We start from the raw sequence: 5323 nt of genomic DNA, 5'->3' as shown, positions 1-5323 counted from the left end.
TATGGATGTTGTTACAGCTTACTTATATGGATCACTTGATAGTAATATATATATGAAAATCCCCGAAGGATTTAAGATGCCTGAAGCACAAAGTTCAAAACCAAGAGAATGTTATTCTGTGAAATTACAAAGATCATTATATGGGTTAAAACAATCCGGTCGAATGTGGTATAATCGACTAAGTGATCACTTGATGAAAAAGGGATATGTAAATAATTCAATATGCCCTTGTGTTTTCATCAAGAAAACAACATCCGGATGTGTAATTATTGCTGTATATGTTGATGATTTAAACATCATTGGAACGAATAAGGAAATTCAAGAAGTTGTGTCATACTTGAAGGAAGAATTTGAAATGAAGGATCTTGGAAAAACCAAGTATTGTCTGGGTTTACAAATTGAACAAAAAGAATGTGGAATAAATCAAATCCTTTAAGTACTCCAATGGTTGTTAGATCATTAAACATAGAAAAGGATCCATTCCGTCCATGTGAAGATGATGAAGCTATTCTTGGTCCAGAAGTACCATATCTAAGTGCTATCGGTGCCCTTATGTATCTTACAAATTGTACAAGGCCTGATATATCTTTTGCCGTAAATTTGTTGGCAAGATTTAGCACATATCCAACAAAGAGACACTGGAACTGGAATTAAACATATATTCCGTTATCTACGAGGAACGACAGACTTAGGACTTTTATATTCAAAAGATGCTAATCCAAGTATAATTGGTTATGCCGATGCTGGATACTTATCTGATCCCCACAAGGCACGTTCCCAAACTAGATATGTATTTACTCGTGGAGGCACTGCAATTTCTTGGCGTTCACAGAAACAAACGCTCGTAACAACTTCATCAAATCATGCCGAGATTATTGCACTACATGAAGCAAGTCGCGAATGTGTGTGGTTAAAATCAATGACCCAACATATCCAAATCTCATTTGGATTATCATTCGACGAGAAGCCTGTGATACTATATGAAGATAATGCTGCATGTGTTGCTCAAATGAAAGAGGGATACATAAAAAGTGACAGAACTAAACATATTCCTCCTAAGTTCTTCGCATTCACAAAGGAGCTAGAGAAGAATAAATGTATTGATGTTCGTCACATTCAATCAAGTGAAAACTCATCAGATCTCTTCACAAAAGCACTTCCTACGTCAATATTCAGAAAGCACATATATAATATTGGGATGCGCAATCTACGAAATTTGTGAAGAATTGTTCGTGTCAACATGATGGGGAGTTTACGTGACTGCACTCTTTTTCCCTTGCTATGGTTTTTATCCCAATGGGTTTTTCCTAGTAAGGTTTTTAACGAAGCAGTATAAAAACACGTAATGAAGACAATTATTATGATCATCATCACAAGGGGGAGTGTTGAAAAATATATTTAAAATGTGTATATTGAATATTTGAATGTTGAATATTTGAATGTTGAAAATAAGAGTTGTAAATATTGAAAATTAGTGTATGATGATGTAGGTAATGATGTATTTTATTTTTGGATTATTTGTAAAGATTTCCTATAAATAAATCTCTCATTTGTGAAGAAAATCACAATTGAGTAGAGAGAAAAATATTATAAAGTGTGTAGTTTGATAAATTTTGAGAGTTTGAGATTTTTACTTTTTACCATAAATTTTTACTTTTTCACAACAATACTAATATATTAAGTTCAACACCGTCGGTATAAAATAAATGTCTCCTACTCTCATAAATAACACGTGTCCAATTGGTATTAAATTTGTATAATACTGACTATAAGTACACAAAGTGTACACATGTCCACTATAAGTACATAATATCACATCTATACATAAAGAACATAAATTTGATTTTGCCAAAATATACTTGCTAGCTCATGCTCCCAACTCTTAATTCTTCCTTCTTTTCTTTACATTCTAAATTTGATCACACTGCTAATTATTAGGCATCTATCTGGAAAAAAAGGTCAGGTCAGGTCGCCAAATAAGTGTTTTTTTCTTTGACTAGAAATATTTTTAGGACGAGAAATTCGTTAATTGCAAATATGTTATTACAGCAAAAGAAACATGAAATCGTCACCGACAAGCTCCCATTGCACAGATTTACAACTTATTCAGAGAGTTATCTTTATAGAAGTTGTTAACAGCACTAGTAGTCATCTCCCAACCATAAATATGGAATTTTATGCCAGTCCACATCAAGCTTCGACGAAATGGGAGTGGTCGTTTTGGTTTTGGTTTTAGTAGCACCACCTATACTGGAAACAAGAACCTGAACTAGAATGGCCATCACCAGAACCACCAACAGAACCCGACGTGCAACTAACAAAGACGTATTATACATCTGCAACTCACTCGGCATAAAACATAAGATTAGCAAATGTGATACTAACTAGAGAAGACACATGAGAGCATCATCAAATGCAGCTATAGGTATGTACTGTATTTAGGTAAAAATCAACCAAACCTTGCTCATGTACAGATCATTGCCAGGAAGATTTCTATCGGCACGGTCAAGGCAATAATGTAGCATATCGATTATTGTCAAGGCGGTGGCTGGATCCTTGTCATCTGAAAAATAAAAAATGTGAAGCTTTTTGCTGTGAATAATGTTATTTCCGGAGAGATGAGGATGCAAAGTAATGAACCTGGGATGTCGAAAATTTGTTTTGTTGGAGAGACGCCCAACAACTCTCCTAAATGAACTCTTATTTTCGCACGATCAGAAAGTGAGAGTAAATCTCCGTGTGTGATTACTACAACAGGCTTGTCATCTGAGGCATAAAAAGAACAAATGCATTAACATCCCAAATTGAAGAAAGCGAGTGAGTCTTGAAATGGATACCTTTGAATGACAAGAATGGGTTGTTGAAAGTTGTATCTATCATTTGAGTGTACCCATTATTAGTTCCATTGTCACTCCCCATTGCTTCTAAAATGGAAATCCCATCAACAACAAATATGACGAAGTTAATTGCTCTGACTTGACCACAACAACTCTGTCGAGCCTTAAACTTCAATTGAGCTTTTACATACAAACTATCAGATTTCCTATCAAGAAAAAAAATTGCCATATAACTCAAGGATTGCAAATTGAAAGTCAAATAATTTTTAAAAAATTATATAAATTTAGAAATAAGTCAATAACCTTGTCACAAGTTCTCCATGATGGACACCCTTGGTCATCCAACCCTCTAACACATTCGCGTTTTCAGATGAATCATCAGACAAACTACGAGAATCATACAAGCAAAACGAACCAAAACCAGCCGGGATAATGTATTCATGGAGGAAATAGGTTCCATCTGCCCCAGAAGAATTATCTGTTTGAAGTCAATGACGGGCAAAAATCGTTGTTCATTGATATTGAAGAGCCTTATTATTAGTGGATACACTTTACATAGCAAAGGAAAAGAAATGGTACTCGTACGAGATGCTTGTGCGCGTTCTGATGCAAAAACACTATCCTCAGGAACACCGGAAATTTTGTTGACAAGACTGCTCTTTCCAGAACCCTTTGGTCCTATTAACAAGAGTGACGTGATTTTTGGGATGCTATAATCCTTCAAGCACATGCCACCTGCGTTTTCAACCCACGAACCTGGGGTGTAGCTGAACGTATATATGCCACCAGGTAAGTTCACTTAAGCTAAAATTACAAATAAATGCTATCATGAGCACAGAGGGACAGTTGTTTACGACTTTGCGCATACGCAGGGAGGTAGTTAATCTTGTAGGATAAGTATCTGGATTCGGCGCTAACTAGTGTCAGGAAGCGAAAAATATTGTCTGGGAACAATTCATAGCAGCCTTTGTCCTATATATTGCTAACTTAACAAAGTAGTTCCGAACATTTTTTGGACAAGTCCTTTATGGAAACGGATCACTAAAATGTCGGGGTTATGTACCAAAGTTGTAAGACACTGTCAATATCACAACAAAATTTACCCAAAGCAATATAGTTAAATTTTAGCAGGATCACACCATCTCAAATTGAGGCAGCACCGAGGTAAAAGAAATAATGAAGTTATGAACCTATATGGTCTATCAGAGACCAATCTACCAATTTTTGGAACATGGAAGAGGTAATTTCTAAAATCCAAACACCGTCTCACGTACGTATTCTTACCTCGAACATTTTGCCAAACACTTGAAACATATATTAATACACTTTCAAAAATCTATCGAGTACAAACTCTATTCATCCTACTTAGCCAAGGTCCAAAAATTTCCAATCCTATGACAAAAAACGGATACTCTTTTCTAGCCACCGGAAAAAAATACAAAATCTAAGCATACCTCAAAATTTTGAGTTTAGCCTCTTCAAATCTCTCGACACGGCTACGCGTAAATCCTCATAACTCCTCAAAACATCTGCATAGGCCTTGCATCTCTGCCTCTCCGAAAAATTCCGATAACCCACTTCAGAAAATTCCTCAAAATGCAACCCGCTCTCCCCATTCAATCGATCAGCCTCCTCTCCACTGGACACCAAAATCAAATAACAAGAATCAATTTTTAGTTCCCACAATATTTCTGGCGCTTTTCAACGCTTAAGCAGAGCATGAAAAGAATGCGTACCTTGAACAATCGGATTTAAGGGATACATGGGAGAAATGCGTACCTTGAACAATCGGATTTAAGGGATACCCGGGAGAAATCCTGGCCAACCGATGACTCGTCCTCTGCAAAATAAAAAAATATCGACCAGATTATTACTCGAATAACAAACAGATAACTTTAAATATCAGAACAATTGTCCCGCTTCCGTTAAAAGATGACCAAGTGACAAGTTCAAAGCGAAAAAGAAGTACCAGTTGAAGAAATCGGAGGTAGAAAATTTTCGCCACCCATGATTACTCACTTTTTAGTTGGAGAACGGCAAACCTTAACGAAGAAGGAGAAAATATTTGGGTGAGATTGAAGTTTGATCGGAGTTGAAATTGAAGAGTGACGGGGAAATGTTACTGACACTCGGAATAAAGATTTCAAGCGACGTGGCAATTACGACCCTTTGGGATTTAGTGGGACACTAACTTATTCATTTATAAGCTAAACTTTAAATGGGAAATTTGAAATTATTCTTTTCTACCAAACTCAACTTTTTTCTTATTTTTTTATCTCTAAATCTTTGTTTTAACTCCTCATTTTTTCAAAATTTTAAAAAACATCCTTAATTCTTATTATTTTCGTATGTGACATTGTTATACCTATCAAGCATATTTTTAAAAGCATATAACCCCATGACATGCAGCTACGCAAGGTTTCCAGCCTATATACCATTATCAAATGATCGATTTTTTTTTATTTTTATAAAAAGTCCATTATGCT

General features: G+C 35.6%; 1 pseudogene; it reads right to left on the bottom strand.

Annotated features, from left to right (window-relative positions):
• Positions 1 to 2021: 2021 nt before the first annotated feature.
• Positions 2022 to 4994, bottom strand: LOC142543214 (uncharacterized; annotated as a pseudogene).
• Positions 4995 to 5323: the final 329 nt, after the last annotated feature.

This window comes from Primulina tabacum, chromosome 4, assembly GCF_025594145.1.
Source record: "Primulina tabacum isolate GXHZ01 chromosome 4, ASM2559414v2, whole genome shotgun sequence".
NCBI lineage: Eukaryota > Viridiplantae > Streptophyta > Magnoliopsida > Lamiales > Gesneriaceae > Primulina > Primulina tabacum.
This window is presented reverse-complemented; position numbering and strand designations above follow the sequence as displayed.